This window comes from Heterodontus francisci, chromosome 34, assembly GCF_036365525.1.
Source record: "Heterodontus francisci isolate sHetFra1 chromosome 34, sHetFra1.hap1, whole genome shotgun sequence".
NCBI classification, from domain to species: Eukaryota; Metazoa; Chordata; class Chondrichthyes; order Heterodontiformes; family Heterodontidae; genus Heterodontus; species Heterodontus francisci.
In genome coordinates this window covers 47,138,892-47,151,964 of record NC_090404.1, presented here as the reverse complement: position 1 = coordinate 47,151,964, position 13,073 = coordinate 47,138,892, and the positions used below count along the sequence as shown (strand labels likewise).

The 13,073-nt window shown below is 47.2% G+C and overlaps 2 non-coding genes across 2 annotated transcripts; both read right to left on the bottom strand.

Moving 5' to 3' along the window:
- Nucleotides 1–9,208: 9,208 nt before the first annotated feature.
- Nucleotides 9,209–9,280, bottom strand: trnad-guc (transfer RNA aspartic acid (anticodon GUC)). Its single transcript has one exon. It is a non-coding gene; the product is annotated as a tRNA-Asp (tRNA).
- A 3,255-nt stretch (nucleotides 9,281–12,535) lies between these two features.
- Nucleotides 12,536–12,607, bottom strand: trnad-guc (transfer RNA aspartic acid (anticodon GUC)). Its single transcript has one exon. It is a non-coding gene; the product is annotated as a tRNA-Asp (tRNA).
- Nucleotides 12,608–13,073: the final 466 nt, after the last annotated feature.

Sequence of the window (13,073 nt, the reverse complement as noted above, 5' to 3'; positions counted from 1 at the left end):
AGGGAAGGGTTAACCAGAGGACAAGAAGATAAGGTGATTCGCATTCGAAGCAGACGTACAAGGAAAGAAGGATTAGTTTAGGCAGCATGTTGTTGTGTGAGCTGACTGAAAGTCGTGTGCTTTCAGATTGAATGTTAACATTCAAGAGAGAATGGCAGGATGCTGCAAGGGAATTAAAAAAAAAAATCAGGGCCGAGGGCTGATCACTCGAATACGTTGAGTAGCTCTTGCAAAGGGATCGCACAGGCTATGTGTATTGGGCATGTAGCATTCCCAACACTTTCTTCAGTGCCTCTGAGCACCTTGTCTCGTTGCGCTTGTTACTGAGCCATTCGAGGTTATTAACCTTTGCCACCTTTCACTTCTTTCCGTCCAGGTGGCCCTTGCTGAAGTTTGATGGCGTACAAGGTGTGTGACCTTCCTCCTCAGATTGTCTATCTGCCTTGAACAGGTGGTGGTGTGTGGCTGCTAGAGGGTCATTTTGCTGTCAGACTATGAACGCAATGGTGTTGCTGCCGCGTGAAAGATGTAGTGAAATGTGTTGCGTCATGGCTTATAAAGCATGTTGGTTGTAGAAAGCGTCGCGGTTTAATGAAGCAATGAAATGTGCCAAGGAAAATGTGTTTAGTGCATTTTGAATGAGCCGCTTTGAGAATGCAAAGAAGAGAAAGTGGCCAGTCTGATGAGTAAAGAGCGGATGTTGTGCGGTGATTGTGATAGGCGGATGTGTGGAACATGTTTGCTGTTGATAGTTTTGATAAAATGGGTGGCGGGCCGCGTACGTGTTGTGGATGAGAGTCTCCATGCGGCAGTGCAAAGCGATTTGGAATTCAAAACGTTTCCCCGAACAGCTCTCAGGTGTCTTCAGCAACTCTCCCGACTCCCCGTCGGGGAATTGAACCCCGGTCTTCCGCGTGACAGGCGGGGATACTCACCACTATACTAACGAGAAAGCACACAAAGACGCTTCCAGCAGTTTGCCAGAGATTGCCAGCCACCTTTGGGCTTCATAGATGTTGTGTCAGCTTGGAGGGGGGCACGTTTCCATCACCATTTAGGCTTCTACTTTGGAGCCAGGCAGCCGACGCATTACCACCGCTAAAGGTCTTGACTCAATCAATTCAATTTTATCCCTCATCCCACATCATTGATGTTAAATCGCACAGTGATTTCCCTCCTCTCTGTGATGGCATACATTCAACACTTTCATCCAGTTCAGTCCTGTGACAGCTGCAGAGATCTGGACGGCGGATTCGCACTTTTGCGGGCTTGATATTGCACATCATCGGCCACTACAGGCAAGCAGGAAACGCATACGATTTTTTTTTGCTTGTTTGTTTGTTTGTTTGTTTCTTTCTTTACTTGTTTGTTTTTCTCTCTTTTCCTGGCTTTGCAACAGAAGCAAGCACGATATGCAAAATACTTGGAGTTCAATGTTTTGGCCCACGCTGCATTATTCTTTTCCCCTTTCCCGACACCACACTTTAGAAAGAAATCCTTCGAGTGGGTATCGAGAAGGATTGGCACCATGGGCTCGCCGTGGATGACTTCAGGTACACGGTGTGCAAAAGTGCAAGATGGGCGTTGTTCTCTCGTGCTCACAGAAGTTTTGATCTTGGTGTTCCAAACAAGGACTGTTTTGATTGAAAAAGCTTTTTTGTGGCAGGAGGGAAGGGTTAACCAGAGGACAAGAAGATAAGGTGATTCGCATTCGAAGCAGACGTACAAGGAAAGAAGGATTAGTTTAGGCAGCATGTTGTTGTGTGAGCTGACTGAAAGTCGTGTGCTTTCAGATTGAATGTTAACATTCAAGAGAGAATGGCAGGATGCTGCAAGGGAATTTAAAAAAAAATCAGGGCCGAGGGCTGATCACTCGAATACTTTGAGTAGCTCTTGCAAAGGGATCGCACAGGCTATGTGTATTGGGCATGTAGCATTCCCAACACTTTCTTCAGTGCCTCTGAGCACCTTGTCTCGTTGCGCTTGTTACTGAGCCATTCGAGGTTATTAACCTTTGCCACCTTTCACTTCTTTCCGTCCAGGAGGCCCTTGCTGAAGTTTGATGGCGTACAAGGTGTGTGACCTTCCTCCTCAGATTGTCTATTTGCCTTGAACAGGTGGTGGTGTGTGGCTGCTTGAGGGCTATTTTGCTGTCAGACTATGAACGCAATGGTGTTGCTGCCGCGTGAAAGATGTAGTGAAATGTGTTGCGTCGTGGCTTATAAAGCATGTTGGTTGTAGAAAGCGTCGCGGTTTAATGAAGCAATGAAATGTGCCAAGGAAAATGTGTTTAGTGCATTTTGAATGAGCCGCTTTGAGAATGCAAAGAAGAGAAAGTGGCCAGTCTGATGAGTAAAGAGCGGATGTTGTGCGGTGATTGTGATAGGCGGATGTGTGGAACATGTTTGCTGTTGATAGTTTTGATAAAACGGGTGGCGGGCCGCGTACGTGTTGTGGATGAGAGTCTCCATGCGGCAGTGCAAAGCGATTTGGAATTCAAAAAGTTTCCCCTAACAGCTCTCGGGTGGTCTCAGCAACGCTCACGCCTCCCCATCGGGGAATAGAACCCCGGTCTCCCGCATGACAGGCAGGGATACTCACCACTATACTAACGAAGAAGCACACTGAGCGTCTTCCTACAGTTTGCCAGAGATTGCCAGCCACCTTTGGGCTTCAGAGATGTTGTGTCAGCTTGGAGGGGGCACGTTTCCATCACCATTTCGGCTTCTACTTTGGAGCCAGGCAGCCGACGCAGTACCACCGCTAAAGCTCTTGACTCAATCAATTCAATTTTATCCCTCATCCCACATCATTGATGTTACATCGCACAGTGATTTGCCTCCTCTCTGTGATGGCATACATTCAACACTTTCATCCAGTTCAGTCCTGTGACAGCTGCAGAGATCTGGACGGCGGATTCGCACTTTTGCGGGCTTGATATTGCACATCATCGGCCACTACAGGCAAGCAGGAAACGCATACGGTTTTTTTTTGCTTGTTTGCTTGTTTGTTTCTTTCTTTCTTTACTTGTTTGTTTTTCTCTCTTTTCCTGGCTTTGCAACAGAAGCAAGCACGATATGCAAAATACTTGGAGTTCAATGTTTTGGCCCACGCTGCATTATTCTTTTCCCCTTTCCCGACACCACACTTTAGAAAGAAATCCTTCGTGTGGGTATCGAGAAGGATTGGCACCATGGGCTCACCGTGGATGACTTCAGGTACACGGTGTGCAAAAGAGCAAGATGGGCGTTGTTCTCTCGTGCTCACAGAAGTTTTGATCTTGGTGTTCCAAACAAGGACTGTTTTGAGCGAGAAAGCTTTTTTGTGGCAGGAGGGAAGGGTTAACCAGAGGACAAGAAGATAAGGTGATTCGCATTCGAAGCAGACGTACAAGGAAAGAAGGATTAGTTTAGGCAGCATGTTGTTGTGTGAGCTGACTGAAAGTCGTGTGCTTTCAGATTGAATGGTAACATTCAAGAGAGAATGGCAGGATGCTGCAAGGGAATTAAAAAGAAATCAGGGCCGAGGGCTGATCACTCGAATACGTTGAGTAGCTCTTGCAAAGGGATCGCACAGGCTATGTGTATTGGGCATGTAGCATTCCCAACACTTTCTTCAGTGCCTCTGAGCACCATGTAACGTTGCGCTTGTTACTGATCCATTCGAGGTTATTAACCTTTGCCACCTTTCACTTCTTTCCGTCCAGGTGGCCCTTGCTGAAGTTTGATGGCGTACAAGGTGTGTGACCTTCCTCCTCAGATTATCTATCTGCCTTGAACAGGTGGTGGTGTGTGGCTGCTGGAGGGTCATTTTGCTGTCAGACTATGAACGCAATGGTGTTGCTGCCGCGTGAAAGATGTAGTGAAATGTGTTGCGTCGTGGCTTATAAAGCATGTTGGTTGTAGAAAGCGTCGCGGTTTAATGAAGCAATGAAATGTGCCAAGGAAAATGTGTTTAGTGCATTTTGAATGAGCCGCTTTGAGAATGCAAAGAAGAGAAAGTGGCCAGTCTGATGAGTAAAGAGCGGATGTTGTGCGGTGATTGTGATAGGCGGATGTGTGGAACATGTTTGCTGTTGATAGTTTTGATAAAACGGGTGGCGGGCCGCGGACGTGTTGTGGATGAGAGTCTCCATGCGGCAGTGCAAAGCGATTTGGAATTCAAAAAGTTTCCCCTAACAGCTCTCGGGAGGCCACATCAACGCTCACGCTTCCCCGTCGGGGAATTGAACCCCGGTCTCCCGCGTGACATGCGGGGATGCTCACTACTATACTAACGAGGAAGCACACAGAAAGGCTTCCGACAGTTTGCCAGAAATTGCCAGCCACCTTTGGGCTTCAGAGCTGTTGTGTCAGCTTGGAGGGGGCACGTTTCCATCACCATTTAGGCTTCTCCTTTGGAGCCAGGCAGCCGACGCAGTACCACCGCTAAAGCTCTTGACTCAATCAATTCAATTTTATCCCTCATCCCACATCATTGATGTTACATCGCACAGTGATTTGCCTCCTCTCTGTGATGGCATACATTCAACACTTTCATCCAGTTCAGTCCTGTGACAGCTGCAGAGATCTGGACGGCGGATTCGCACTTTTGCGGGCTTCATATTGCACATCATCGGCCACTGCAGGCAAGCAGGAAACGCATATGGTTTTTTTTTGCTTGTTTGCTTGTTTGTTTATTTCTTTCTTTACTTGTTTGTTTTTCTCTCTTTTCCTGACTTTGCAATAGAAGCAAGCACGATATGCAAAATACTTGGAGTTCAATGTTTTGGCCCACGCTGCATTATTCTTTTCCCCTTTCCCGACACCACACTTTAGAAAGAAATCCTTCGTGTGGGTATCGAGAAGGATTGGCACCATGGGCTCGCCGTGGATGACTTCAGGTACAAGGTGTGCAAAAGAGCAAGATGGGCGTTGTTCTCTCGTGCTCACAGAAGTATTGATCTTGGTGTTCCAAACAAGGACTGTTTTGAGCGAGAAAGCTTTTTTGTGGCACGAGGGAAGGGTTAACCAGAGGACAAGAAGATAAGGTGATTCGCATTCGAAGCAGACGTACAAGGAAAGAAGGATTAGTTTAGGCAGCATGTTGTTGTGTGAGCTGACTGAAAGTCGTGTGCTTTCAGATTGAATGTTAACATTCAAGAGAGAATGGCAGGATGCTGCAAGGGAATTAAAAAAAAAAATCAGGGCCGAGGGCTGATCACTCGAATACGTTGAGTAGCTCTTGCAAAGGGATCGCACAGGCTATGTGTATTGGGCATGTAGCATTCCCAACACTTTCTTCAGTGCCTCTGAGCACCTTGTCTCGTTGCGCTTGTTACTGAGCCATTCGAGGTTATTAACCTTTGCCACCTTTCACTTCTTTCCGTCCAGGTGGCCCTTGCTGAAGTTTGATGGCGTACAAGGTGTGTGACCTTCCTCCTCAGATTGTCTATCTGCCTTGAACAGGTGGTGGTGTGTGGCTGCTAGAGGGTCATTTTGCTGTCAGACTATGAACGCAATGGTGTTGCTGCCGCGTGAAAGATGTAGTGAAATGTGTTGCGTCATGGCTTATAAAGCATGTTGGTTGTAGAAAGCGTCGCGGTTTAATGAAGCAATGAAATGTGCCAAGGAAAATGTGTTTAGTGCATTTTGAATGAGCCGCTTTGAGAATGCAAAGAAGAGAAAGTGGCCAGTCTGATGAGTAAAGAGCGGATGTTGTGCGGTGATTCTGATAGGCGGATGTGTGGAACATGTTTGCTGTTGATAGTTTTGATAAAATGGGTGGCGGGCCGCGTACGTGTTGTGGATGAGAGTCTCCATGCGGCAGTGCAAAGCGATTTGGAATTCAAAACGTTCCCCCGAACAGCTCTCAGGTGTCCTCAGCAACTCTCCCGCCTCCCCGTAAGGGGAATTGAACCCCGGTGTCCCGCGTGACAAGCGGGGATACTCACCACTATACTAACGCGGAAGCACACAGAGACGCTTCCAGCAGTTTGCCAGAGATTGCCAGCCACCTTTGGGCTTCATAGATGTTGTGTCAGCTTGGAGGGGGGCACGTTTCCATCACCATTTAGGCTTCTACTTTGGAGCCAGGCAGCCGACGCATTACCACCGCTAAAGGTCTTGACTCAATCAATTCAATTTTATCCCTCATCCCACATCATTGATGTTACATCGCACAGTGATTTCCCTCCTCTCTGTGATGGCATACATTCAACACTTTCATCCAGTTCAGTCCTGTGACAGCTGCAGAGATCTGGACGGCGGATTCGCACTTTTGCGGGCTTGATATTGCACATCATCGGCCACTACAGGCAAGCAGGAAACGCATATGATTTTTTTTTGCTTGTTTGTTTGTTTGTTTGTTTCTTTCTTTACTTGTTTGTTTTTCTCTCTTTTCCTGGCTTTGCAACAGAAGCAAGCACGATATGCAAAATACTTGGAGTTCAATGTTTTGGCCCACGCTGCATTATTCTTTTCCCCTTTCCCGACACCACACTTTAGAAAGAAATCCTTCGTGTGGGTATCGAGAAGGATTGGCACCATGGGCTCGCCGTGGATGACTTCAGGTACACGGTGTGCAAAAGTGCAAGATGGGCGTTGTTCTCTCGTGCTCACAGAAGTTTTGATCTTGGTGTTCCAAACAAGGACTGTTTTGATTGAGAAAGCTTTTTTGTGGCAGGAGGGAAGGGTTAACCAGAGGACAAGAAGATAAGGTGATTCGCATTCGAAGCAGACGTACAAGGAAAGAAGGATTAGTTTAGGCAGCATGTTGTTGTGTGAGCTGACTGAAAGTTGTGTGCTTTCAGATTGAATGTTAACATTCAAGAGAGAATGGCAGGATGCTGCAAGGGAATTTAAAAAAAAATCAGGGCCGAGGGCTGATCACTCGAATACTTTGAGTAGCTCTTGCAAAGGGATCGCACAGGCTATGTGTATTGGGCATGTAGCATTCCCAACACTTTCTTCAGTGCCTCTGAGCACCTTGTCTCGTTGCGCTTGTTACTGAGCCATTCGAGGTTATTAACCTTTGCCACCTTTCACTTCTTTCCGTCCAGGAGACCGTTGCTGAAGTTTGATGGCGTACAAGGTGTGTGACCTTCCTCCTCAGATTGTCTATCTGCCTTGAACAGGTGGTGGTGTGTGGCTGCTAGAGGGCTATTTTGCTGTCAGACTATGAACGCAATGGTGTTGCTGCCGCGTGAAAGATGTAGTGAAATGTGTTGCGTCGTGGCTTATAAAGCATGTTGGTTGTAGAAAGCGTCGCGGTTTAATGAAGCAATGAAATGTGCCAAGGAAAATGTGTTTCGTTCATTTTGAATAAGCCGCTTTGTGAATGCAAAGAAGGGAAAGTGGCCAGTCTGATGAGTAAAGAGCGGATGTTGTGCGGTGATTGTGATAGGCGGATGTGTGGAACATGTTTGCTGTTGATAGTTTTGATAAAACGGGTGGCGGGCCGCGTACGTGTTGTGGATGAGAGTCTCCATGCGGCAGTGCAAAGCGATTTGGAATTCAAAAAGTTTTCCCTAATAGCCCTCAGGTGGTTTCAGCAGCGCTCACGCCTCCCCGTCGGGGAATTGAATCCCCAGTCTCCCGCGTGACAGGCGGGGATACCCACCACTATACTAACGAGGAAGCACACAGGAAGGCTTCCGACAGTTTGCCAGAGATTGCCAGCCACCTTTGGGCTTCAGAGATGTTGTGTCAGCTTGGAGGGGGCACGTTTCCATCACCATTTAGGCTTCTCCTTTGGAGCCAGGCAGCCGACGCAGTACCACCGCTAAAGCTCTTGACTCAATCAATTCAATTTTATCCCTCATCCCACATCATTGATGTTACATCGCACAGTGATTTGCCTCCTCTCTGTGATGGCATACATTCAACACTTTCATCCAGTTCAGTCCTGTGACAGCTGCAGAGATCTGGACGGCGGATTCGCACTTTTGCGGGCTTGATATTGCACATCATCGGCCACTGCAGGCAAGCAGGAAACGCATATGGTTTTTTTTTGCTTGTTTGCTTGTTTGTTTCTTTCTTTCTTTACTTGTTTGTTTTTCTCTCTTTTCCTGACTTTGCAACAGAAGCAAGCACGATATGCAAAATACTTGGAGTTCAATGTTTTGGCCCACGCTGCATTATTCTTTTCCCCTTTCCCGACACCACACTTTAGAAAGAAATCCTTCGTGTGGGTATCGAGAAGGATTGGCACCATGGGCTCGCCGTGGATGACTTCAGGTACACGGTGTGCAAAAGTGCAAGATGGGCGTTGTTCTCTCGTGCTCACAGAAGTTTTGATCTCGGTGTTCCAAACAAGGACTGTTTTGAGCGAGAAAGGTTTTTTGTGGCAGGAGGGAAGGGTTAACCAGAGGACAAGAAGATAAGGTGATTCGCATTCGAAGCAGACGTACAAGGAAAGAAGGATTAGTTTAGGCAGCATGTTGTTGTGTGAGCTGACTGAAAGTCGTGTGCTTTCAGATTGAATGTTAACATTCAAGAGAGAATGGCAGGATGCTGCAAGGGAATTAAAAAGAAATCAGGGCCGAGGGCTGATCACTCGAATACGTTGAGTAGCTCTTGCAAAGGGATCGCACAGGCTATGTGTATTGGGCATGTAGCATTCCCAACACTTTCTTCAGTGCCTCTGAGCACCTTGTCTCGTTGCGCTTGTTACTGAGCCATTCGAGGTTACTAACCTTTGCCACCTTTCACTTCTTTCCGTCCAGGTGGCCCTTGCTGAAGTTTGATGGCGTACAAGGTGTGTGACCTTCCTCCTCAGATTGTCTATCTGCCATGAACAGGTGGTGGTGTGTGGCTGCTGGAGGGTCATTTTGCTGTCAGACTATGAACGCAATGGTGTTGCTGCCGCGTGAAAGATGTAGTGAAATGTGTTGCGTCGTGGCTTATAAAGCATGTTGGTTGTAGAAAGCGTCGCGGTTTAATGAAGCAATGAAATGTGCCAAGGAAAATGTGTTTCGTGCATTTTGAATGAGCCGCTTTGAGAATGCAAAGAAGAGAAAGTGGCCAGTCTGATGAGTCAAGAGCGGATGTTGTGCGGTGATTGTGATAGGCGGATGTGTGGAACATGTTTGCTGTTGATAGTTTTGATAAAACGGGTGGCGGGCCGCGTCCGTGTTGTGGATGAGAGTCTCCATGCGGCAGTGCAAAGCGATTTGGAATTCAAAAAGTTTCCCCTAACAGCTCTCGGGTGGCCTCAGCAACGCTCACGCCTCCCCGTCGGGGAATTGAACCCCGGTCTCCCGCGTGACAGGCGGGGATACTCACCACTATACTAACGAGGAAGCACACAGAAAAGCTTCCGACAGTTTGCCAGAGATTGCCAGCCACCTTTGGGCTTCAGAGATGTTGTGTCAGCTTGGAGGGGGCACGTTTCCATCACCATTTAGGCTTCTCCTTTGGAGCCAGGCAGCCGACGCAGTACCACCGCTAAAGCTCTTGACTCAATCAATTCAATTTTATCCCTCATCCCACATCATTGATGTTACATCGCACAGTGATTTGCCTCCTCTCTGTGATGGCATACATTCAACATTTTCATCCAGTTCAGTCCTGTGACAGCTGCAGAGATCTGGACGGCGGATTCGCACTTTTGCGGGCTTGATATTGCACATCATCGGCCACGACAGGCAAACAGGAAACGCATATGATTTTTTTTCTGCTTGTTTATTTGTTTGTTTCTTTCTTTCTTTACTTGTTTGTTTTTCTCTCTTTTCCTGGCTTTGCAACAGAAGCAAGCACGATATGCCAAAATACTTGGAGTTCAATGTTTTGGCCCATGCTGCATTATTCTTTTCCCCTTTCCCGACACCACACTTTAGAAAGAAATCCTTCGTGTGGGTATCGAGAAGGATTGGCACCATGGGCTCGCCGTGGATGTCTTCAGGTACACGGTGTGCAAAAGTGCAAGATGGGCGTTGTTCTATCATGCTCACAGAAGGTTTGATCTTGGTGTTCCAAACAAGGACTGTTTTGAGCGAGCAAGCTTTTTTGTGGCAGGAGGGAAGGGTTAACCAGAGGACAAGAAGATAAGGTGATTCGCATTCGAAGCAGACGTACAAGGCAAGAAGGATTAGTTTAGGCAGCATGTTGTTGTGTGAGCTGACTGAAAGTCGTGTGCTTTCAGACTGAATGTTAACATTCAAGAGAGAATGGCAGGATGCTGCAAGGGAATTAAAAAAAAAATCAGGGCCGAGGGCTGATCACTCGAATACGTTGAGTAGCTCTTGCAAAGGGATCGCACAGGCTATGTGTATTGGGCATGTAGCATTCCCAACACTTTCTTCAGTGCCTCTGAGCACCTTGTCTCGTTGCGCTTGTTACTGAGCCATTCGAGGTTATTAACCTTTGCCACCTTTCACTTCTTTCCGTCCAGGCGGCCCTTACTGAAGTTTGATGGCGTACAAGGTGTGTGACCTTCCTCCTCAGATTGTCTATCTGCCTTGAACAGGTGGTGGTGTGTGGCTGCTAGAGGGTCATTTTGCTGTCAGACTATGAACGCAATGGTGTTACTGCCGCGTGAAAGATGTAGTGAAATGTGTTGCGTCGTGGCTTATAAAGCATGTTGGTTGTAGAAAGCGTCGCGGTTTAATGAAGCAATGAAATGTGCCAAGGAAAATGTGTTTAGTGCATTTTGAATGAACCGCTTTGAGAATGCAAAGAAGAGAAAGTGGCCAGTCTGATGAGTAAAGAGCGGATGTTGTGCGGTGATTGTGATAGGCGGATGTGTGGAACATGTTTGCTGTTGATAGTTTTGATAAAACGGGTGGCGGGCCGCGTACGTGTTGTGGATGAGAGTCTCCATGCGGCAGTGCAAAGCGATTTGGAATTCAAAAAGTTTCCCCTAACAACTCTCTGGTGGCCTCAGCAACGCTCACGCCTCCCCGTCGGGGAATTGAACCCCGGTCTCTCGCGTGACAGGCGATCATACTCACCACTATACTAAAGAAGCACACAGAAATGCTTTTTACAGTTTGCCAGAGATTGCAGCCACCATTGGGCTTCAGAGATGTTGTGTCAGCTTGGAGGGGGCACGTTTCCATCACCATTTAGACTTCTACTTTGGAGCCAGGCAGCCGACGCAGTACCACCGCTAAAGCTCTTGACTCAATCAATTCAGTTTTATCCCTCATCCCACATCATTGATGTTTCATCGCACAGTGATTTTCCTCCTCTCTGTGATGGCAAACATTCAACACTTTCATCCAGTTCAGTCCTGTGACGGCTGCAGAGATCTGGACGGCGGATTCGCACTTTTGCGGGCTTGATATTGCACATCATCGGCCACTACAGGCAAACAGGAAACGCATATGATTTTTTTTTGCTTGTTTGTTTGTTTGTTTCTTTCTTTCTTTACTTGTTTGTTTTTCTCTCTTTTCCTGGCTTTGCAACAGAAGCAAGCACGATATGCAAAATACTTGGAGTTCAATGTTTTGGCCCACGCTGCATTATTCTTTTCCCCTTTCCCGACACCACACTTTAGAAAGAAATCCTTCGTGTGGGTATCGAGAAGGATTGGCACCATGGGCTCGACGTGGATGTCTTCAGGTACACGGTGTGCAAAAGTGCAAGATGGGCGTTGTTCTATCATGCTCACAGAAGGTTTGATCTTGGTGTTCCAAACAAGGACTGTTTTGAGCGAGCAAGCTTTTTTGTGGCAGGAGGGAAGGGTTAACCAGAGGACAAGAAGATAAGGTGATTCGCATTCGAAGCAGACGTACAAGGAAAGAAGGATTAGTTTAGGCAGCATGTTGTTGTGTGAGTTGACTGAAAGTCGTGTGCTTTCAGACTGAATGTTAACATTCAAGAGAGAATGGCAGGATGCTGCAAGGGAATTAAAAAAAAAATCAGGGCCGAGGGCTGATCACTCGAATACGTTGAGTAGCTCTTGCAAAGGGATCGCACAGGCGATGTGTATTGGGCATGTAGCATTCCCAACACTTTCTTCAGTGCCTCTGAGCACCTTGTCTCGTTGCGCTTGTTACTGAGCCATTCGAGGTTATTAACCTTTGCCACCTTTCACTTCTTTCCGTCCAGGTGGCCCTTACTGAAGTTTGATGGCGTACAAGGTGTGTGACCTTCCTCCTCAGATTGTCTATCTGCCTTGAACAGGTGGTGGTGTGTGGCTGCTAGAGGCTCATTTTGTTGTCAGACTATGAACACAATGGTGTTACTGCCGCGTGAAAGATGTAGTGAAATGTGTTGCGTCGTGGCTTATAAAGCATGTTGGTTGTAGAAAGCGTCGCGGTTTAATGAAGCAATGAAATGTGCCAAGGAAAATGTGTTTAGTGCATTTTGAATGAGCGCTTTGAGAATGCAAAGAAGAGAAAGTGGCCAGTCTGATGAGTAAAGAGCGGATGTTGTGCGGTGATTGTGATAGGCGGATGTGTGGAACATGTTTGCTGTTGATAGTTTTGATAAAACGGGTGGCGGGCCGCGTACGTGTTGTGGATGAGAGTCTCCATGCGGCAGTGCAAAGCGATTTGGAATTGAAAAAGTTTCCCCTAATAGCTCTCGGGTGTCCTCAGCAACGCTCACGCCTCCCCGTCGGGGAATTGAACCCCGGTCTCCCGCGTGACAGGGGGGGATACTCACCACTATACTAACGAGGAAGTACACAGAACAGTTTCCGACAATTTGCCAGCGATTGCCAGCCACCTTTGGGCTTCAGAGATGTTGTGTCAGCTTGGAGGGGGCACGTTTCCATCACCATTTAGGCTTCTACTTTGGAGCCAGGCAGCCGACACAGTATCTCCGCTAAAGCTCTTGACTCAATCAATTCAATTTTATCCCTCATCCCACATCATTGATGTTACATCGCACAGTGATTTGCCTCCTCTCTGTGATGGCATACATTCAACACTTTCATCCAGTTCAGTCCTGTGACAGCTGCAGAGATCTGGACGGCGGATTCGCACTTTTGCGGGCTTGATATTGCACATCATCGGCCACTACAGGCAAGCAGGAAACGCATATGGTTTTTTTTTGCTTGTTTGCTTGTTTGTTTCTTTCTTTCTTTACTTGTTTGTTTTTCTCTCTTTTCCTCCCTTTGCAACAGAAGCAAGCACGATATGCAAA